Raw genomic sequence first — 24724 nt, forward strand, 5'->3', positions numbered from 1 at the left:
TACTTCTTTCTCTGCCACCATACATTTATCCAATTCCCTACTCCATATTGCAACCCCCGGCGGCCTGACGCTACCCCATTCCCTAGCTAATTCTCTCTTAAATAAAGTGAATCCTAACGTTGCAAACTGTTGTTCCGTCTCCGTAAGGTCCGTAGCGTCCCATATGTTTAACAAGCCCAGTCATGGCGTTAGCATGATCGTCTTACCAAGAGCAGACCGCAGGTGTTGCACAATCCTATCCCATCTGTTTTGCACCATAGGACAGTCCCAAATCATATGATAAAAACTGGCTGACTGCCCACACCCCTTAAAACACAGGTCATCCGGCCTAGACCCGATTTTCGCCAAAGTGATTCCAGTCAAGTATGAACGATGCAATATACGGAGCTGTATAAGGCGATACCTAAGTGTGATGGCAGCCTCTCTCGGAGACATCAATGCTTGCCTCCAGTCCTCCTCCTCCATTGGTCCTAGTTCTCTTTCCCATTTCTCTCTGAGCTGTCTAAAGGTATCTGGCATGTTGTTACTGAGCTTTCTATATGTAAGGGAGATTGCCTTGGCCTGTAATTGTCCGTCTAATAAACGATCTTCCAAAGGGGAGTATTCTGGTATATCACTACAGCTAGGAAACGCTGCCATTAAGGCGTGCCTGATTTGTAGGTATTAAAAAACTTCGCCTGGAGCCAACTGGTACATTTTCTGTAGCTCCTCGAACCGAAGACTCTTACCCTTCTTAATCAGATCTCCTACCTGTGAGATACCGATCATGTCCCAATTGTCAAACCCTGGATGTCGTCCGAGCATGCCGAGTTTTTGTGCAGACCACAGCGGTGTCATCTGGGTGAGTCTATTCGACCAGCCCAGGCGGGAGTTAGCCAGTCTCCAGATTTGCAACGTATGCTGGGTGGGTCCTACAAGTTTCCTGTTCCGCGGGGACGAATAAAGCGCCCCAAGGTAGCCAGCTCTTTCCATTTGATACCTGTCCAAGGCACACGCCGGATCATCTGGTAGGGTATATTTCCATCTGTTTACCGTAACCAGTTGCGAAGCCCAATAGTACAACCGTAAATCGGGTAGCGCGATTCCCCCATCGTACCACCCTTTTGTCAATATTTGGAGCACTATTCTGGGGGCTCTTCCATCCCACAATAATGTACGTAGCTCCCCTTCCACAGCCACAAAAAAAGTCATTAGGAATATTAGACGGGCTATTCTGTAGAATATATAGAAAGCGAGGAAGGGCAAGCATCTTAAAGAGTGCCGCCCGACCGATCAATGACAAGGGGAGGGACCTCCGGTGTTGGACATCCGCTCGCAGCCGCGCCAGCAGTGGCGCCAGATTGCTCCTGTAAAAAAGGGCCGAATCTGGTGTGACAAAGATCCCCAGGTATTTAAAACCATCTGTCGCAATCATCAACGCACAATCTTTAGGAAGACGGGGAACCTGTCCGTGGAGCATATATAATACTGACTTGTCCCAGTTGATAGCATACCCTGAATACTTTCCAAAATTAATAAAGATGTCTAGAACCACTCAAATGGATCTATAGGGATACGCCAGGTATAGTACTATGTCGTCCGCATATAATGATATTCTGTCCTAGCATTCCGGGGACCACCTCAACCCTTTGGTCATGACATCTTTCTGCACCCAAGCCGCCAGGGGTTCCAACATCAGTGCAAATAATAACGGGGACAAAGGGCATCCTTGTCTAGTACCCCTACGAAGAGAGAACTGCCTAGAAGTGAAGTTGTTTACTCTAACCTGTCCAGCTATGTCTGTGTAGAGCAGTCGTATCCACCTCAGGAAGTTTTTTGGCCTAATCCTGTTCTGACTAATACTTCAAACATGTAGGACCATTCAATTGAATCGAAGGTCATAGAGGCATCTATGGACAATATAGCCGCGTCCTCTTCCAGAAATACCTGTCGGGCCAACACGTTATGTAAACGACGGATATTATGGGATGTATTTCTACCCGGCATAAAACCGGACTGATCGGGAGGCACCAGGGAGGATATCACCGTCCCCAAGCGTGTGGCCAGTACTTTCGCTAGGACCTTTGCCTTCACGTTGATTAATGATATCGGTCTATAGGAGCGACATTCCTCCACCGGCTTACCTGTTTTATGGATAACAACTATACTTGCCAGCCCCTGATATGGTGGGAGGGCACCTTTTTCCCAACTTTCTTGGTGCATGGCTTTCAATGTGGGACCATTTGGGTGGCTGTCGTCTTTAGAAATTCCACTGGGGTACCGTTAGGCCCCATCGCCTTTCCTGACTTTATCCGACTTATGGCCGCTCTGATTTCATCGTCGGAAAAGTAGCCTCTAAGGACTCCCTATCCGCAGCCGATAACGTAGGCAGCACATATTCCTCTAAGAGCTGACGTGATTCCTCAGTGTATATACCGCTGAGGGCGAGTATAATTTCTTAAAATGATCCGCAAATGTCTCTGCTATGTCTGCTGGGGAGGATACTATATCTCCCCCAGGCTTCTGCAATCTAGGCACCCACCTCGCACCTTGCTCCTTCTTTTCCTGCCAGGCCAACGTTTTTCCTGCCCTGTCTCCTAGCTCGTACAGTCTATAAAGAGTAGCTGTCTGCGTCGCCATCATGTGTTCCCGAGCTTTTAGGTTATATTCCTCCCTTTTAAGCGTCAGTGTATGTAGCGACTCGTCCGAGGGGTGGGTGGCATACTCCGCTTCAAGGTCTTTAAGTGTGGTCTCTAACTGGGTCATTATCTCCTGTCACTTTGCTACATATCTTGTTTTCAGTGAGAGAGCGTGACCCTTTATAACTACTTTATATGTCTCCCAAATTGTCTGTGCTGAGTCTACAGATCCTAAGTTTTCCTCCAAAAAGTATCCAGTTTGCTTGATAAGCTCCTCTCGTATATCAGGGATCGTAAGTACCCATGGATTAATGACTATGGTACGGCTCTGCTGCTTGGCCCCATGTGTGAAATCTATCCCTACGGGGGAGTGATCTGATAGGCCCCTAGGGTATGTCCTAGGCTTCCTAAAGTTACTCACCGAGGCTGCATCTGTTAAAAAGTAATCGAACCGAGAAAGGCTACCATGCACACTGGAGAAATATGTGAAATCTATAGGGTCACCCTGTATCTCACGCCCCACGTCTATGAGTCCCATAGCCGTGGTGAAGTCAGCCATTAGGTCATTCGGTCGCATATTAAGTCGTACTGGGCGTCTATCCGTTAAATAATTTATCGTCATGTTATAATCGCCCCCCAATATCAAGACTCCATCCCTCAGATCCGTGAGCACTCGACCTAGTTCTACAAGGGCATCTTTACCCAGTGCTGGCGGTAAATAGGCTGATACAATATTCAATGCCCTTCCCTCCCATTGAGCCTCAACTACAGCAAATCGTCCTGCGGCATCTGACCGCGTGTTAAGTACAATCAGTGGAACGTTTTTCCGAACTAGTATGCACGTACCTCTGGAGCCAGTAGTGTAGTCTGCATGTACAAGAAGTTTATATCCCCACCTATGGAGGGCCTTACTTTTATTGCCAACCAGATGGGTTTCCTGTAGGAGAACCAAATCCGGGGACTGCCTTTTTAGGTATTGTTGTACTATTCCCCTCTTAATTTTATCTCCCACCCCATTAACATTCCAGGTGAATATTGAGAGCACCGATTCACGATCAACTACCATTGGTCAAAAATACAAACATCCCAGCGCAGGTCGTAGACAAGGTCCACAATGTTATGAGCAGAATACAGAGGACAAAATCAACATCAGCAAGAAATCCCTCACTAAAACACGAACAAAAGGAATGAACCCCACACAACAAGTTTCCTGTGTTACAAAGCCTGTCTATCAAAGAGATTACTGCAAATGTGTTCAGTAAGGCATCTTCATGGCAAAAACAACATTTTCTGTCCCATTTCCCCTCCACCCACCCAATCCCACTAACTCCCCCCGCCCTGCTAACCTGCCTGTGGATTCAAAACTACCCACCCCCAAACTCAGCAGAGTGCTTCTCGCCCCATTAACCATGCTAGAAATGCAGGGGAATTCAGCCCTCCCCCACCCACGGTTCCACAAATTTCTTAAATATAATCACCACCGCCCTTAAGAACTAAGGTCAAACAGGAGCATGTCACATCAATCTTTTCTGGTTCTTTTAGTACATATTTAGATACAGTGATTTTCGTTTGAGCTTCTTCCTTTTGCTTTGTCCATCTTGCTTTCTACATTTCTAAATCACCCCATTTTTGCAATAGTGATATTAGTTCCTTAATGTGCAATTTACGTCCTGACACATTCATATTTTCTAAATCATTGTCAGAAAATTCAGCTCGATAAGGTTTCTGTAACACTATAGATTTACCAATATCAATTCCAATTTCAGAGGCCATACGTGTGAACTTTTCATGAAATGTTTTTGTATTTCGAGTGATACTTCGACATATAAACAACACTTCATCTTCATTCAATGTATTTAATATATCAGACCCCACATTTCCAGCAAGCAATTCTTCCAATTCAACTCTTAATTTAAAAATATCCAATGCTTTTGGCTGTGATTTTGGCTTTTCTATTTCTCGGGACCATCTCTCAATTTCTTCCGGGGTAACTACAGTAGTACTTCTTGTAACTGAGGATGTTTCCATTCGTACCTCTCAAGAACTTGCAGAGTAGTTTTCCTGGCTGAGCTACTTACCGGTTCTCTTATAGGTAAATCCATCAGAGAAATTTCTGACTCACATTCACTTACTTGATCATCCTCTATTAATGTCTCTTTTCTTGGCTGCACTACAGGTGTAGTCAGAACAGGAGGTTTAGGACTAGTCTGTTTATTTCCATATAAGGGAACAACAGGACCTATAGTCACTGGAATTGTTAAGGCTTCGGGACTTGTATTTAATTGTGTAATTTTCTGAATTAACTAATTTCTCTGTTTATTTATTGCTTCTCGTTCCCTTTCCTGTAACACCTTTTCTAATGAAGTCTCATGTATTACTTGTGGAACCAAAGGTGGCTTTAAGAATGGAGCACTAGGATTAACTGAACTTGGCTCCTCATTATAAGGTGGCGGATTTTTCATTAACAATTCCTCCAGGTAATCATCTTCTGGTTCAACACTAGTCATTAGATTTTTCATTTTCTCTGTACTCTTGCTTCCTGTTTGTTCTTCTAAGGCTCGAACAGGATATAACCCTTCCACTAGCATTGATTGTCTCCATTGTTTCATTTGCTTATCTCTTGTATCTTTAGGAAATCTGGGATCAAATTTGCTCCAATTTCTGTCACTTCTGGATCTATCTCGCTCAAAAGCCTCAGTTTCCTATTCTTCTAATGCTTCGTACTGGGTCAATCTAGGTCTGGGATCTAATTCATTCATGCGAGTCCTTAAATTATACAAAATTCTATCATTGAAGGTACCATTTTCTGGAAATGCCAAAACTTCATCATCTTTTGTATATTCAATCCAGTTTTCTAACCACACATGTGTGATAGCCCCTTTCTACCATCATGTATGATGCGGGCGTATTCGGTGGTAGAATAATAATCCCTTCTCTGGTTTTAATCGGTTTATCTTTCTTAAAGACATTTTTTACTTTCTTAATGAATGACATTTTTCTTTTGTCCCCGTACATTTATTTATTTTATTTATTTATAAAGTTTTATATAGCGCGAACTTGATCCCGAAGGATACAAGAGCGCTTTACAATTTGAGGCAAAGGTAACAAATCAGAACATTAGTCTAACATGGGGAATCTAATGGGCATTGAATCAACTAGTACAAACATAACAGCTCAATATAACCTGAGTGCACGAGTAGGAATGGGCTACGCGATGGAACATAGAGAGATAAGGGGAGTACATAAAATAATCATATGTTTTGATTTCGACCCACTACGATTTGGAATTTTGTGAAGCAACATAAATGGTTTGTAAGTTTGAATGGTTCACTTTTTCAGGGTAAATTTGCACAAATATCAAGTGATATGAGGTCTTCCTCTTATGTATTGCTCTTGCGCAAAACCTAAGTACCTCCTATCGGGTCTATTTCCTATTATTGCTGGGTCTAAATGCCACATGTAATTTTATACCGCTTTGGTTTGTAAAGACTCGATTGTTTACAAAAACGCTTCACCAATACCAGCCCGTTTCTCAAATTTCAATTACCAATCTGCAATTAGAATTCAAATAAATCCAACCAATAGTTGCGCGGCTTTTCCCATGAGACAAGTTCTCACGCTCCTGTACTCACCCTCCTTTACAGTATTACCTCCGCTACACACCCGCTGTTTCAACCAATACCAGCGCAGCTCTCAGTGACGTTAGTGCAGCTCGGCAACTGACTCCCTTCTTTGCAAGGTAATACGAGAGCTTACTTCTTTTCACTTTTAAATGCACATTTAATGAATTAATGACGTAAGAACATTCGCCACTGTGCCTGAGTGACTAATTCAAAGAAAAGATGATTTGCACTCACTGCGAGTAACTCCCTTCCGTTTACTCTTCATACACTACAAGTAGATCCCTTCCGTCTACCTTTCACACAAGCATCGGAGAACCTGTTACTTCCTCGGGCTTACCCTTTCTAGGTGATATAAGACCAAAGTTTCACCAGCGAAACCCTTTGCTATCAATCAAGCTCAGAAGAACCTGTTACTTCTTCAGTGTGACCTTTTCTAGGTGATATGTTATGTTATATTTAATTTATAGAGCGCACAGCTACTCGAGAGTATCCCGGCGCTAACCCGATATCACACCAAAGTTTTACTAGCAAACTCTTTGCTCTCAATTATTCACACATTTATACAGAAAGTCCCTAAATAGTGCTTCCGGTTTTACCTAACCATGCACTTACTTCCACAGGCCAGTGACCTCACTGCAGTGTGGCTTCCATTTACCACCCGCTATTCTGCCCCCGGTGATTCCAAAACAAACATATAACAGGTGCGAACAAGTTTGGTTAATATATAAATCAAATTCATAATATAACTCTTAAATCCTAACACGACTAGCTACCTATCTTAACTAAACCCTAACCATACTGCTGCTACCAAAATAACTGATAGGGTGTGGGTTTAGCACCTGCTCATTTTACCATACTCTCCTGGGCCCATAAACACATACACACTTTGAACAGGTGACCCACTGTACGCTTCCCTATCAAGTTTAGATTGACCTATTTAGGACCTATACCATTGACTTACCAATCCTTATCTCTGGTATCAAAAGTCCTAAAGTGCAACACCAGCGTCACACCCCTCTCTGCAGCTAACAGTCAGACCCTGATTGGGTTATCGAACTCCTTCCTAGAACCCCGATTGGGTTATCGAATCTTCTGACATAGTGCTCCGCCACCACCTCTGCTCTCGATCGCCTATTGAGTGCCTTGGGTCAGTGACAGGTCAGCTATTCAGACAAGTCAGACAATCTAACTAGCTAAGCCTACCTTAGATATACCATTTTCCAGGGCAGTGTACCACCCCCCAATGTTGCAAGATGTGTATTCCCACAATTTGATTGGTCAAAAGACGAGGAGAGGTCATCACACCATACCATTCATGAGGTTACCTCATCCATATATTCAAATTATTGTTCCCTCCCATAACTTTATTTTTCCCATGCACTTTTATTCCACCCGGCAGTGAATGTATCAATATCAATAACATTGTAATATAACAATTTAGTTTGGCTTCCTCTCCAAGGGTCAGGAGGTAAAGTTCCCAGGAACATCTTCTAGCAAGTCAGGACTTGGCCAGGTTTCAATGCCAATGCTTCAGGGATTTAAGCTTTTCTGCACAGGTGCAGTTCCTCCAAAGATGGAGTTCAGAAGTACATGTCAGGCCCAAAATACGATACATGCAAAATAGAAGAGAAACAGTTTTAGAACAAGGAATAAATGAATGCACTGTATACCATTTATCTCTACTCTATTCCCATTTACTCGTATTTAACTATTGCATTAGGATTTAGGTAGAACGAATATTTAGTAAAAGCAGTAGCAGGTGCTTTAATAAGTAAAACATGAAGCAGCCGTCTTAGTTCTAGTGCGCAGAAGCAAAGAAGCAGAGAAATACGTCATTTGTCGTGAGTGTGACAGACCATGCGCAGTACATATCACGTGTTGCGGCGCCCATATTAGTGCACTCGCATTACTCGTTAGTAAAAGCACATAGTCAAGCTTCCCCTAGATACTATAAATGTTGTGTGGTGCAATATTAGTAAGACAAAACATATTGGGTAGCATATTATTACGTTATTCTGAGAGGACTGAATCCAAGCAAGTTGCTTTACGTGCGCAACCTTGCTCCATCACAAGTGTTCCTATAGCAGCCTCTCTTCTCTGGTGGGAGTGGATCATGTTGTGCGTTTCGTTGCTCCCGGTGAGCGTATCTGGGGCTTGCGGTCACCATATTCTCTCTGCACATGGGCTCTAGCCCATTCAGCACAGCAAAGTACTCCGCAGCGGCTTCTCCTGGCATACGGGGCCGTAGCTCGCCACAACACAAGGGCTATAGCCATCACAGCACAGCAGTCTTTCCATGGCAGCGCTTTCTGGCATACAAGATCACCGATGCTCACTACGCATGGGTCTGGCCTAATTTGGTGTGGCGATGCACACTGCTTAATTCACAGCGGCCCTCCTCTGGCATATGAGGGTCAGAAACTTCGTCCTTCACATTGGCAATGATCTGATATGTGCAGCACGGTTTCCTCACACCTCCCAAAGGGAGTCCATGCAACAGGGCTCCCCACTGGATCTTGCTCTCTCCAACGTGCTCCTCTTCCTCACATGACAACTGGTCTTGGCAAGCAGGCAGGCTCCAGGGCAGGTGGTCTAGGGTCCCTGGGTGATATCCCCTCACCCAACAGAGAGATTAGCACAGCCCGTCTTGCTGCTTGGCAGATGACAATTTTTGAGTTCTCAAGCTTCCAGGCACCAAACGTGATTTAGAGTCTGAGTCATTGATAGTTGTTCCCCTGCTGACCTAATAGGGAAAAGTAATGGAAACGATGATAAACGCCTAACCACACACCTCATTGACAACCACCTCCTCAACACCACTCAATCCAGATTAAGGCCCTACCACAATACAACTAATTGCTGCCTGGGACAACGTCCAGATGATCATGAACAGAGAAAAGACCACAGCCCTCATCCTACTAGATCTTTCTGCAACTGTCAACATCATCTCTATCCCATCCTTATTCAACGACTGCAAGAAGCCAGTATCCAAGGTCCCCCACTTCACTAGATGTTCTTCTTCCTGAAAGACAGCACCTAGTCGGACAGCCAGTTGAAGAAAATCTTGCCAGCCGTTCAGAAATTATTGGTAAAAGCATGCCACACATTCTGCTGACTTCAACAGGATTACAACGTACATGGAGCAGTCGATGAGGTTTACCAGATCAGATGGAATAGGAAGAGCTGGGGACTCCGTCCCATCATCTGACTGAATAAAAACGAAAGTGAGATCCACACAGAATGTGTTGATCTAAGTACATTGAAAGACATTTGCCACTTTAGAAGACATGTCATTTGCTAGTCATCTGAAAGCTATCCGTTTTATATCCCTAGCTGGCCAGCCCACAAAAACATCTTGAGTTTGGTAGTAGGAAAAATATCTACTTGTTCAAGGGGCTTCCGCTACAGATGTGTTCACTTGTAAGCATTTTCACAAAGATGACGGTAAGTCTGCATTCCACTGCAAGAGTGTAGATGTTGACTTACTTGTATGACCTGCTTAACAGCTTCATTAAAAGTATCCAAGATATTTTCAGCTAACACTGGATTGAGTCTACTTTCTTAAACTATCAGTAAATGAAGAATTATTCCAAATGAAGCCACCAAATGACAGCCTTTTATTAGAACAATACTAGCTATAAGGAAGCCTGCTGCCATTTGTGCTAGTAGGAAAGGCTTTAGCCAGAATAACAGAGTATTCAAGTGAATTGCGAAGACTTCTGTGATTGATAGAATCAGTACTTCACGTTTTCTGACAGATAATTCTAACGGCAGTTTACTCACCTTGTGAGTATTCCCAGGGGCCAGACTGGATCCATAAGATTTTTACAACATAGCCCCTGTGCACCAGTAGGTGGCATTGCACATCTCTGCGCCAACCTCGTTACGCCCAGGAAGTGACACTCAGAGCTGCATAAAACCACCATCCCTCTGTGCTGATATCATTCTTTTCTTTCTGTGCTTTTGTATGCAGATCAAGAGCTATCTTCCTTTTTTTCTCGTCAGTTGGCGAGTATTTCTAAAAAAAAAAATGGAATACGGTGTAAAGGAACATGTTCCCTCCTAAAGCTACAGTGTTTCAACAATGTACGGGCTATTGCAAACAGATGGCTGTGGCAGATTTCCACATGGTGTATCTCTGTTGTTTGAGTTTGGGCCACACCTTCAAGATGTGTGAAGAGTATGTCCTTATAAATCTGAAGGCGATCTAGGAACGCAACGCCAAACTGTTTGTTGCAGAGCACCAGAAGAAGTTGCGTAAGTCCTATTTCCACTTGTAATTTAGGGCCCAAACCCCAATCTGCTCACTGTACCTCTCGTAATAGGTCATCATTGTGATCCAAGTCTTCAAGTAAGTCGAAGAGAAAGCAGAAGGCGGTCAATCCTGAATTCCTGGGGCCATGGGCAACAACGAAAAAGATTGAGGCTTTCAAAGAAGCCATATTGTGAATCTTTGGCACCCTTCTGGTACCCTCAGGTTCACCTTTGGGCCCCAGTCCGATTATTGCAGACAGATCCATCCTCTGCCGAGTCTGTGCCTCTTGAACCTGTTTTGGAACAAAGCTTGTGCAAAGATCCACATATGTTCCTTCTACGCGGGGCCAGAGGAGAATGCTGCTTGTATTGTCCTGTCCGACTCTGAACCCAATTTGTCCCAACCTCAACCAAGGTCATGTCAAGGAACAGTTCCTATGCACCTGGTCCTGGGTCATTCTCAATATTGCCAAAACATTATCTTTACATAGGACCTGCTTTCCAGGGTTCCAATAACTTTTTCAATCAGACTGACCATATTCATCAAGATTTCAGTGAGGTTGTATGAATGAAGCACAAATGGTTAAACCACGGGTGCCTCTACCACGCAGCCCAAACCACGAATGCGTCTTAAACTTGCATTCCTTTACCACGCAATTTGGTGGTATAAGACTGAAGGGGTATGTGTGGCTAAGGTCTCCACTACCCTGACTGCCCCCAATCACTGGGGTGTTACTAAAACCCAGCCCCTTTACTAAGACTACCCCGACCCCCTCATAGCCCTTCCCCTGTCCTAAGACCTAAAACCCTGCCCAGTTACTTAGCCAGCCCCACTCACCCCACGCTGTCCCTTAAACTACCCCAACCCCTTCCACTGCCCCGAACCCTACCCTGACCCCAGCCCTAAAAATTACCCCAACTACCCATTCCCCTCCCACTGCCCAAAAGCTTAAAACCCTGCCCCTTTACTTACACTATCCATAACCCCCTACCCCTGCGCTGTCCCTTAAACTACCCCATCCCCTTCAACTGCCCTGAAACCTACCCTGACCCCCAGCCCTAGAAACTACTCAGACTACCCCTTCCCCTCCCACTGCCCTAAAGCCCTGCCCCTTTACTTACACTACCCCGACCCCCAGCCCTCGCGCTGCCCCTTAACCTACCCCAACCCCTTCCACTCCCCTGAAACCTACCCCAACCCCACTATCCTCACCAAGGCGTCTTCCTGCTTCCGTCTAGCCAGCAGCTAGACAGCGTTCTGCCTTAACCATGCATATGCATGGTTTAGGCATATGATTGGTTAAGGCAAGCGTAGTTGCGCTTGCATAGTTTGAACACACGTGGTTAAGACCGCAGTGTTCCGACTGTTCCCCTTTCAGTGATTATGATGACATACCCCACTGTATTGTGATGACAATTTCTACGTGGACCTACATGAGGCCAGTGTATTAGACACTTCTCTTGATACTGGGTTGCGCCCCCATCCTAGGCCTTCAATAGAAGAGACAGTCTCATTTACCGTTTTTCCTTTTTGAACTGCTGCCAGAGCCTACGTGACCCAGGGGACATCGTGGCCGGCGTGCCGCTAGCGCTGTCACTCACGCGCCCCAGGAGGGGCTTAAATCGTCCACGGGAATCCCACGGTACGCGCGTTGGCGAAGCCTGTCTGCGACCGGACACGGCTGGGCTGGGCCAGGCCAGTTCTCTCGGCTTCACGCAAGAAGGGAAGGGACATCGTATTGTTGATACTAGCTAATCTTAAGGTAAGGAGCATGGGAAAGCGTAAAACTGTAATGCCCTCTGCAAAGGATCCCCCATTAACAACATCAATTACTAGTTTTTTTACTACAGCTTTGGGGGCGATAATAAGTGAGATGGGGTCTGTGGAGGAGAGACTGGGGCTACTCAAAGAGCTTTACATAGCGGCACATTGTCAGAGCTTGACCCTGAGCAGGACCTTGGGTTGGAGTGCATTGTGTATGATGCAAGTTTAAGGAATATTGATCAAGCTGTGGGGGCACTAGCCTCAACTGATCCTGACACACCCAAGATTGCAGCTAATACAAGCGTTACACATCTGGGGGGTTTCCTAGACACCTTATGCCCCCCGCCGTCAAAAAAACCAAGGCATGTGGTATCTAAGAAGAACACATTGCCCCTAGCAACACGAAAGAAAACCCTGGCTCCCCCTACAAGGAAAGTAGAAAGGTCCACAGTCTTAGATACTGTTCTGGGCCCTAAAAACACCGAGCCCACAGGGGATTCTGTGTTACTGACACATCTTACCAAGACATTGGAGGTCATCATCAAGTCACATCTCGAACCATTAACGGGTGTGCTGAACAGCATTGACACATCCTTAAAAATACTAATTGGCCCAAGTGTTTCTAAGCTAACCACTGGCTCAGACATTGTGCCTGTTAGACCTGACATCCTTGGCGTGGGTCCCCCAACCACTTTTTCGCCCTCTCACGTATGACCCCTTTCTTTTTGTGCTGGACTACGACGCGCTGCGTACTGCACCCCCGCTAACCAAGGCCACGGTGCGAGTGCTGCCTTTCAAAGTATAACCACGAACAGTGTATCTGACCTGGAGTAAATGGTAGGAGCTCCAGATTAGTGTCCCTAACGTCAGGGGTATATGAGATATTCTTGTCGAGGAATGCAGGTTAGAACCGGAGCATAGAAATGAGCCTTGCAGAGAAATGTCCAGATTCCTAACCTCGTAGTGGGCCCCAGATGTGTAGGTAAATGTCTGGGCTATCTCCCACAGCCTGGGGGGATCTGGCTGCCGCCAGATCAGAGAGGCGGGGTAGTCCTGGCAAGTGTCCTGCTTACAACAATGCCCGCCCCACTCCCCGCGGAGTGTCTGACACCCCGGCCTCCCTCCTTCAAAGTACGAGGGTGCCATCTGGCTGAAAAGACCGACAACAGAGACCTGGGTGGAGGGGAACACCCTACCGGATCAAAGACGTTCTGAGATATAACTAGGGCACCATTGAACGGAGGGCAGAATGCTTTTGGGACACAAGAGAGCCCTGCTGATCCCGTCACGGCTCACGGATCGTACCTCATGTACGCGAAGCATCTCACCATCCCGAGCCCTGCTGACTTTGTCGCGGCTCGGACCTTGAGAATCGTACCTCCGGTACTTGAAGACTTTCACGATCCCGTGCCCTGCTGACTGTGTCGCGTCTCGGACCTTGAGAATCGTACCTCTGGTACTTGAAGCCTTTCACCAGCCCGAGCCCTGCTGACTGTGTCGAGGCTCGGACCTTGAGAATTGTACCCCTGGTACTTGAAGCCTTTTCACTACCCGAGCCCTGCTGACTGTGTCGCGGCTCGGACCTTGAGAATCGTACCCCTGGTACTTGAAGCCTTTTCACCACCCTGAGCCCTGCTGACTGTGTCGCGGCTTGGACCTTGAGAATCGTACCTCCGGTACCTGAAGCATTTCACCACCCCGAGCCCTGCTGACTGTGTCGCGGCTCGGACCTTGAGAATCGTACCCCTGTTACTTGAAGCCTTTTCACCACCCTGAGCCCTGCTGACTGTGTCGCGGCTCGGACCTTGAGAATCGTACCTCCGGTACCTGAAGCATTTCACCATCCCGGACCCTGCTGACTTTGTCGTGGCTCGGACCTTGAGAATCATACCTCTGGTACCTGAAGCATTTCACCATCCCGAGCCCTGCTGACTCTGTCGCGGCTCGGACCTTGAGAATCGTACCTCCGGTACCTGAAGCATTTCATTATGCCGAACCCTGCTGACTTTGTCGCGGCTCAGACCTTGAGAATCGTACCTCCTGTACGCAAAGCATTTCCCCATCACGAGCCCTGCTGACTTCTTCGCACCCCTACCCTTGGACTGTGAGTAACCGAGTCGCCCTAGCTACTCTAACCTTGAGAATCGTAGCCCTGGTACTGGAAGCCTTTTCACCACCCCGAGCCCTGCTGACTGTGTCGCGGCTCGGACCTTGAGAATCGTACCCCTGGTACTTGAAGCCTTTTCACCACCCTGAGCCCTGCTGACTGTGTCGCGGCTCGGACCTTGAGAATCGTACCTCCGCTACCTGAAGTATTTCACCATCCCGGGCCCTGCTGACTTTGTCGCGGCTCGGACCTTGAGAATCGTACCCCTGGTACTTGAAGCCTTTTCACCACCCCGAGCCCTGCTGACTGTGTCGCGGCTCAGACCTTGAGAATCGTACCTGCGGTACCTGAAGCATTTCACCATCCCGAGCCCTGCTGACTCTGTCGCGGCTCGGACCTTGAGAATCGTACCTCCGGTACCTGAAGCATTTCACCATCCTGAGCCCTGCTGACTTTGTCGCGGCTCAGACCTTGAGAATTGTACCTCCAGTACGCGAAGCAGTTCACCCTCCCGAGCCCTGCTGACTTTGTCGCGGCTCGGACCTTGAGAATCGTACCTCCTGTACGCAAAGCATTGCTCCATCACGAGCCCTGCTGACTTCTTCGCACCCCTACCCTTGGACTGTGAGTAACCGAGTCGCCCTAGCTACTCTAACCCCACCCGAACCGACTTATTGTGGAAGTGTACTGCCATTGGGCCTTGTGGTAAATCAATATATAAAGATACTATATTTTCATAGAAACCCGGTGTGGTGTCCGTTTGTAGTGTGGAAAGATATCACTGTATATGATCATAAATGCTTTACACTGGCCCACGAGGTTCAATCTGACTGCTTGGTGATACTACTAAGGGGATAGCCCCATATCCTAACTAGAGGAGGCCGGTCCCGGCTGGGACAGATGTACCCACCTCTGTCCCCCAGGGACCGCCCAATCTAACAGTGCCTAATTATACTTCCAATTCAAATCAGGGTATATTAAGAGCAATGTCCTCTCATCTGGTACCCCCAGTGAAAGACAGCCCTATCAACACCACTCATACTGTATTGCAATCACAGACACCATCGACAGTCGAAGCGCAAACACTGGGTGATGGTCAGTCAGGTACAACATTGATGCAAAAAGAGACTGGAGGGTTCATCTCTGAAGAGAGGCAAGAAAATACTCTCTTAAGTGGTAATCGAAAAAATACGAAAAGATCTCTTAATCCTTCCGCCAGATGCCACCCTATATGTCATCATTCTTAAAAATTTTCCACCTTTGTCAAATGATAAAGTAGAGGACTGGAAGCAACTTAAGAATAAGACTGTTCATTAGTTGGCTAAAGCTGCGGACTGGTCAAGTAGCAGTGAATTGCATTACAATAAAAAATAATGTTAAACGGGTCGCATGGGTGGGCTCTCAGGCAAAAAACAGAAATAGGCGATTGTATTGTTGTCAATTTTAGGGACAGGTCGCTAGTCCACTGGCCATGGATAGGATCCTCTGTAGTGGCAATGCGAGGGGCCCCATTGAGGCAGTTCCACTGGAGTACTTTTACAAGCCACAAACAAATAGAGATCCTGGGCTTTAACCTATAGCTGCCAATATGTCATCTGCTTTTACTATTTCAACTTGTAATCGCTTTTCTCCTTCAGACTATGTGGACTGACTGCATCTTTCGCCTTGGGGCTTACCTGGGGTCAACTGCGGCTTATTACACACACTGCCCAATACCCAGGTGTCAGGCATGGTTAATTTTGTATCCACGAATATGACATGAAAGATAGTGTCAATCTAGCAGGGAATCTTCCAGCACTCCACAATGTAATATTTCAAGAAGAAAGGCCTAATGTTAATCCGGGCGGCTTAGATATGTTTAACCCAGTTAGCTCTACTTCTTATGTATCAACAGAAAGCATTGCACTATCATCAAACAGTATGTTGGGTGAAGAGCTGGAATTTCCCTGGGCATTAATTGATATGGCACCCAAAGAGGGCCATGTCCCTCTTTTGCCTTCTGCAGTGGATGGCCCAATTTGTCAAAATAATAAGACCACCTGTGGAAGTCTTTTTTGGAACCTAGCAGGCCTGTTGCATAAGCTAGAAATCAAAGAATGGGTTGCCTTTATCAAAAATTACAGCATAGTATGCCTTCAGGAAACATGGTCGCAAGATATTGTACATATAAACGGGTTTTTTATATCCCCACTCCAACCAAAGTTTCTTGGGCGGCCATGCGAAAGGAGGATTATTGACACTTGTTTCAACGACAATGAATGGCAGAATAGGAAAGATTAAGATTGACTCATCGCATTCCAGACTATTAATATTTCCCTCAGCCAAAACTTGACACTTGTAAATTTTTATCATAATAACTTCAATGTTACAAATACAAGTATTGCCCAAGAGGTGGAATACGCTTTGTCAACCCACATAGAGGAGTTAAATACTGATTTTGTAGTGCTTTGGTGAGGCCAATTAGTAGCCTGGGTCATCGAGGGCAGTTGTCATTTTAATCATAACCCCTGTGGGAATATTTTCAATACACTATTGTCAAAATGTTCTATTTTCCTCACTGTGGATCTCATTAATTTAGCAGGCAATGACTTAGTAACATACATTGGGAGAGGACAAGGCGCTCTAATTGATATTATTACTCTCTCTGAGTATTTTAAGCCCCACAACTTGGTTTTTATCATTCATAAAACCTGTTATTTTATTTCTTTTATTTTTATTTAGAGAGTTTTATATAGAGCGAACGTGACCCTTGGGTATCAGAGCGCTTCACATTTACATGAGGTAGGTTCGATATACATCTTATATGGCATGACAATTCAATGGTATGAGGCAGGTTAGGTATAAAACTATATAGTAAACGTTTCACAAAGGTATGAGGTAGGTTCGGTATACATCAATAACGTATATAGTGATCACTACCCCTTATCTTTAGAGCTGGTGACCCAACTCAATGATCAAACTGCATCCGCCAGATCAGGCCCATTAATGTATGATAAGAACAAGGGGTTAATGCGGAAGCGGTCTACTATAAATCCTGACCGTCAAATAATAACAGCGAATTTGACCCAAGTTCGATAATAAATATTTTTTATTTTGAGCAAGTGCAAATTATTTCATCTTCCGTGTTTGTGCCATATGCACCATGTCATCACGCCAGCCTCGATAATTCACCTGCATGTTATCTGTAGTTAACAATTTCTTCATAGCCGTTATTGTCATTGCTTATTGTCAAAGCGAATGTGTGCTGTCATCTGTACCGTGCTGTCATCATTATTGCTTATTGTCAAAGCGAATGCGTGCTGTCATCTGCCCCGTGATGTCATCATTTATTTATTGTGAGCAAGTGCATGTTTTATTTCCGCTTTTATTTCCAAAAGATGCAGTGGCCCTTTTATTTCCGTTATTGTCGGTATTGCTTATTGTCAAAGCGAATGTGTGCTGTCATCTGCCCCATGCTGTCATCATTATTGCTTATTGTCAAAGCGAATGCGTGCTGTCATAATATGTGTGCTGTCATAATGCTTGCTGTCACCTGTCATCTACCCCGTGGTGTCATCATTTATTTATTGTGAGCAAGTGCATGTTTTATTTCCGATTTTATTTCCAAAAGGTGGCGCTTTTCCACTTTTATTTACAAAAGCATGAGCGATGCGTTGTTATTGTCAAAGCGATGTTATTGTCAATGCGCATTAGTAGCATGCGTTCCAAAAGCATGCGATGTAAAGCCTCCTGTGATGTGAAAGTCGCGTTGCGATGGCAGCGCGTGAAAACACCAACATTGTAATGGGTGTTTCCCGTAAAATTGATGTGGCAATTATGCCTGAGACTTGGGTTGAACATTTTTCGGGTCTCTATAAAATTGGTAGTGATCCCTCTTGTAGTACTAATATCAAATATGGGTCAATAATTATGGCACCCCCAACATTAGATAAGGTGGATAGGGCCTTAACCCAGACTGTGAAGAATAAGGCCTCTGGCCCTGACGGTATTCCCGCAGATTTGTTCTTAGCTAACATACCCCTGTGGCTCCCGCTGCTAACAATTTAAGCTGCTATGTGGCTCAGGAACCGCTCGAATCATGGAGATCATCTTTAAAAAAGGTGATAGTGCAGATCCCAAATGCTACCGGCCAATATCTCTAATTGACTGCACCTGCAAGATCATGGGCAGAGTAATTTTAGAAAGGCTGGAGGCCTGGGTAACAGAAAATGGTAAGTTTACTGATATCCAATATGGCTTCAGGAGAGGCCTGGGCACGGTAGAACAGTGCCTCAACCTGCATCTGGTCATAGGCAAATACACCTTTATTTAGGGTTTATGAACCAGACGTCTGCCTTTGACTGGGTGCAGAGAGGGAAACTTTGGTAGAAGATGCTGGAAATGGGCATAGAACCAGCTATTGTGCACTTTATAGCAGACATGCATCAGGATGTCACAGGGAGAGTTCGCTATGGTGCAGGTGGTGAACTTACTGCCCCAATTAAGATGAGCCGCGGGGTCCGCCAGGGTTGCGTACTTGCACCCTTTTTATTCTGTCTGTATATAAATGTTTTAGAAAGCTATATTATAAACTGGAATGTGGATGCTCCCCAGATAGGCCACAGGTTGTTACTGGCATTATTATACACAGACGATTGTGTTTTAATGTCCGGAACCGGGGTGGGGTTGCAAAGGCTTTTAACTAGTTTTAATAATTTTATGACTCACCTTGGCCTGAAGACCAATATAGCCAAATCTCATATCATGGTGGTGGGCAAATCACCAATAATTGTAAAGACATGTTTTATAAGTAGCGAGAAATTGCTTTATGTACCTACCTTTCCTTATTTAGGAATTATTTTTGATTCAAAAAGCACTTGGTTTCATCTAATAGAGGGAAGGGCTAGGGGCTTCAACCAAAATTTGGAGGGTATTTTTAGATTTGCTAAAAAAACTAGGTTACCGCCCAGTAAGAGCAATAATAGAAATCTATAAGGCACGTACGTGTGCGGCTACTCTGTATGGAGCTGGAGTCTGGGGCTTTTGCAACACCGTAGGCCTACAGAGAGCTGAAAACATGTTTTTGAAACGCTTGCTGACTGTACCAACAAGCACTGCCGCCACTATTTGTCACAGCGAGCTTGGCGTGATCCCGCTGTCCTTCCGCATACAACTAGCGCCTCTATAATTGTGGTATAACATCTGGTAAAGGAAGAAACCGCTTTGAACTGCGCCGTCATTACAGACTGCCTAAAATTAGAGTGGGTGAACAAAATTCCTTGGATTTCTTATGTTAAAGCCCAGCTGAAAAATTTAAGCTTGTTAGATTATTTGGACAATCCAGGAAATATTGCTAAAATATCGAGGGCAACCCCACATACTTAAAATTTCTGTTACATTGATTAGGACATAATTTCCCATAGGACTGATACAACTGTTTCCAGTAGAAATAATCAAGAAGTTAAAATACCTATCATGAGATATTAAGGTACTTATCGGTGTTAACAAGTCTTGAGGATAACTAGAACACACATAAATGTGAGACTTGATCCCCCTTCCCCCTCCCCCTTTTCTGGCATGATTTAGAGTGAAATTTCACATCGGTGATGGTTAAGAGGTTTTTGTCACATAAATGTAATGTTAGGCTACACAGAATCACAACACCCCTTTTTATTCCTTTACTTGGAATCTCTTTTTAAGTGACTAGTGCTTCCCCTTTTTTTTCCTTTTTAATAATGATATTGCAAAATTTTTAGAACAAATACAATAATAAAAGAAACTTTGTAAATAGGACCAAACTGCAACACTGACATATGTTCTTGTCTGCATGTACCTTTTTTTAGGTTTCAAATCATAAATGTACATGGCATCCTGATGAAGGCTCCATCCAAAACGCGCGTAGGAATTATTGTATAGTAAAGCCATGCTTGAAATCATTTTGTTCTCATTTTAGTAGCAATTTGCACTTTGTACATGATTTAGCAAATGTTTAATGAACTTTAGAAAAGAAAACAAATCATTGTACCCTCTGTAACAAAACAATTGAAGCAACTACTCATGCAAATAAATCTGTTGCAAATAATTCTGTATTATCTGACACAGAGGCTATCATTATTCTGAATGTATTTCTTGCCACATTATCAGTTTATAAAATAACATAAATAAATAAAAAATATTTTTGTAATAAATGGTACATGTATGTTAATTTGTGTATGTTCTTCAGGTCCGCTAAGATAAGTTTCATGTTCCTAAATTGTTTTTGATCTCAAGTAAAATATCAAGGGCCAACATGAAGAAAGAATTTTTGGCACACTCCTATTTAAAAAGGGATACCCAGCAGATGGGAAAAAATGGTTATTGTTCACTCACTTCTAGTTTGTTCTTTAGGTACTGAGCCTTAGCTTTCTCTTTACTTTAGTCATGTACAATTGTTCTACCTTATAAGGTTCAGGTTTGGAACCTCCCTTCTGTTGGTTTCATACCCGGGTAACGTATATTCTGATGCCAAATTGATTGTATGCCCATGTGACTCAAAATCAGCGCAGAGTACGTTGCATTTAGTTTTTTTGTCAACTTTATACCAACCCAAGGCGTGCTTTTTTAACAGCATTCTTAAATTTCCTAAATATAAGAAAATGTCAGGCTGTTTTGCACTACCTTCAGCTTTTAAAAGATACATTTATCTGCTTAATGGTTTATAAATACATCTCCTCCGCAGTTCGGTTACGGAATATTGTTGGAAAATGATTCCCATGTTTTTACTATAACTTTTGTACAGGATTCAAGACCCCTTAGTGTGGTATAGTTTCCCATTGTGACTAATGATGAAATGTTGACATTGTTGCCAATAAGTACTAAGCATGTAGTTGACCTTTTTTGCTCTCTTACCATCTCTAGTTCAAACCCTGTTGGGCCTATATGCCCTCGTGATAATTATCTGAAAAGAGATGCGATTTGGACATTTGCAAAATATACTTTTTATCTAGGGTATTTTATCTGATATTTGATATTTGATTAACTTCATTGTGCTTTAATCAGAAATGCTTTTTATGATGTATTCTTTTATGAGTTGGAATATAGCTGAATAAAGATTTCTGATTTACTGACTGCGAAGAGACAGTCTCATTTGCCATTGTCATCAGGCACATGGCGGAATTTCTGGATTTACACTTACCTAGTGTTGAAGTAAAGACCAATGTCCTCACAGATGGTTTGCGACCTGGGCAGACTTCTTTTGAGCCTTTGTTATTTTTCAACAAAGCCCTGAATGCCACACTAATGGGTACAGGAGCTAAGCCTGGCTTTTGCTGGCCCTTGAAAAGGCCGGTAGCCCTATGCCACAGGCTTGTTCCGGGTGATCCTGCTTTTTTAATACAGCACCCTATGCCTAAGAGCCTGGTTGGTCAGGCACCTACCAGCTGAGTTAATCCCAACTCATTTCCTACACTCCCCCTTCCCCGCCTAGTCTTTCAGTTAGTCAACACTAGATGTTTGCTTGGTATATGTTCCCAAGCATTATGGGACATAGACAGGGCCATTGAAATTATTTGAATAATTGTAGATTTGACTAATTTGCCACATAATCCATCATAAACTGCAGATTTCAACAACAACAAAAAAAATCGCTAGCTCAAACAGTTAAAAAGTTACTAAAAATGCAGTAACTCGTTTTGCTACACAGTGGAAGGCAATTTGAAAGGTTGACAGGTCACCTTTTTGTTGCTTATTTATATATTTGGGTGTTGAACTGGTACTATTGAGGTTCAACTTATTGCCAAACAGTACTGCCTCCTATATGGGACAGATAAACAAAAGTACTGAAAAACAATACAACAGCTATATGCTAGTGCAACAACTGTAGTGGGGTGAAGGCTTGTGGCCTCTGTCTGGAGGCTCTGAGGCTTTAGCGAAGGCCGGCACTTCAGAGGGTTTCCCTGATGATCAGTCATCTAGCAGGATTCCTCCGCATCAGGGCAGAACAAGTCATGAGCTAGCTGATCACAAGTGGCATCTGCACCCAGAGGTGGTAAAGCATATCTATGCCCAGGAGGCAAAGCCCTCTGTGAATCTGTTCTCTACCTCTGAACATATTATAATCCAACCTTTTGCACGCTGGAGTTTCCTCCTCAGGGGTCTCTAAAGATCTGTTCTACCTTTGGTGGGACTCCAGCCTTCTATATTTATTATTGCCTCAGCCAATGATCCCAAGGCTTGTAAAGAAGCACAGCTGGTTCAGTAGGCTCCAGATTGGGCCAGAAGGATGTGTTACTCCGAGCTGCTGTCTCTGTCCATCTACCTATCCTCTTCAGCAAGACTGGGAGCTGCATAAGGTCCAAAATATGCACCTTCGTGTGTGGAGATTCAGCAGCACCAGTGTGACTCTGATCTACCATCTGGGATACCTGATGTGATTTTGGTTGCTTGCCCCACTACCACTAAATCCGTTTATTTGGGCCGCTGGTCCACATTTGTTGCCTGATGTAATGAGATTGACTGTCTATAGCCTAGGTTGTCTGATACTTTGGTTTGTGCTGTCTTAAGGGTTACTTATTGGCCCTTTCGGCCTTCCTTTGTTTTTCTGATCAGCACGCATTGTTTAAATCATCCATTAAGATGCATTATTTAAGGTCACGGTGGCTGAGCATGTAATGGCGGTAGACGTGCCGGGGTAGAGCTCCAGGAGAAGCTCCCCTACCGCGGGCCATTTATCCGCTTCCAGCGCCCCAAACCCGCTGATAATCTCGGCGAGGGCGCAGGAAGCTCTTTTACCCGTGCTGGCGAAGTTTGAAATCGGCAACTTGTTCCTGGCCGCTCCACCAGACTCGACCTCTGCGTGCCCCGCTGGCGGACTCCTCCGGCCGGTGCCTGTGGCCAATTGAGGCCGGGGATGCGTCGGGCCTACTAGGCCCAGGATCAGGGAGTTACTGCACACAACATCGGATGCCCTGATACTGTCGCCGCTCCCCCCGGCTGCCTCTGCAACACCACCGGAGCGGTGGTTGGACCCCTGGGCGCCGGGGAGCAACGTGACGGCTGGAGAGCTGTGTGCAGAGGGGGGACATCGAACGCTGGTGAAGATCGCCTCCCCCCCTAGCCACGGTGAGCCACATTGACTTTGAGGGAGAGCGGATGGGCCCGACGGTGAACTGCCCTGGATGTCATGATTGAGCCCTCAGGCGATTACCCAGATCCCTACTGATCACTGGGATAGCTCTTCACTGGCGCGGTCTGTTGCGCCCTACCCCGCCCTCCCTCCCTGGGTTATTGCGCAACCCTTACCGACACTCTGGGCTGGCACTGACGGGGCCTGTGTGCCTTGGGACACGTGAGCGATTCCTGCCCAGCCTTGGCGCTGCCAGAGCAAAAGGGAGACGGGCCTACAGTTGCTGGCTGTACTAGACCGCCGACTGCGGACGCCTGGGGTGAGGAGAGGGCCATACCCGACTGCCTGACATCTGCCCTACCTTGTAATTCGTGGAGGGGGTTACGCTAGCGGATGCGCCAGCCATAGGGGGCCCCTGCCGCTAAGATCAACATTGGAAGCCCCTTTAGATCCACCAACTGACATTGGAGGGGGCCGGAGAGGATGTGGGCCATGCAGATTTAACACTGTCCCTCAGCGAAGCCTCTTTTCCTACTGGGAGACTTTTACGGGACCCCAGGGGGTGGATGACCTGCGTCCCCCCACATTCGCCTTGTGCAGCCCCGGAACTACGCAGTCTTTGGCTACTACTGTGGAGTGTCTCTCCCCATCACGCTGTCTTTGGAACACTAGTGCGACTTTCATGTCTGGGGGGCCCAAGACGAGAGCTGGTGCAGGCGGCACTCTGGTGAAAGGAAGAATGGCGAAACAGACGGACCAGGAACAGACTGCCTCCAAACTGGACACGATGTTAGCGGCGATGGAGAGACTGGAGGAGTCGCTGCAGCAGACCCCAACGTCCCTAGAGACTAAAATTGATAAAGTAGCAATTGATCTGATGCACCTTCGTGCTGACCATAAAAAGTTATCGGATCGGACGGCGGACCTTGAACATACCGTGGCGGATATGACACCTAAAGTTACACAAATAGACAAACATGTTCAGGATCTTCTCAACCGGGTGGAGTTTCTGGAGGACCGGGCAGAAGACGCGGAGAGACTTACCCAGAGAAACAACGTTCGCATAGTGGGTCTGCCGGAACGATGGGAGGGGAGAGAACCGGTGGAACACATGGAACACTGGCTCAAGGCCTTACTCCCGGAGGGCACCCTCTCACAACAATTTGTGGTGGAACGCGCCTACCATGTACCAACGCGCCCTCCTCCTGAAGGCTCCAATCCGAGGCCTATGCTCATTCGCATCTTGAACTACAGAGACCGCGATACCATACTGCG

The sequence above is a fragment of the Lissotriton helveticus genome, chromosome 8 (genome assembly GCF_964261635.1).
Source record: "Lissotriton helveticus chromosome 8, aLisHel1.1, whole genome shotgun sequence".
NCBI lineage: Eukaryota > Metazoa > Chordata > Amphibia > Caudata > Salamandridae > Lissotriton > Lissotriton helveticus.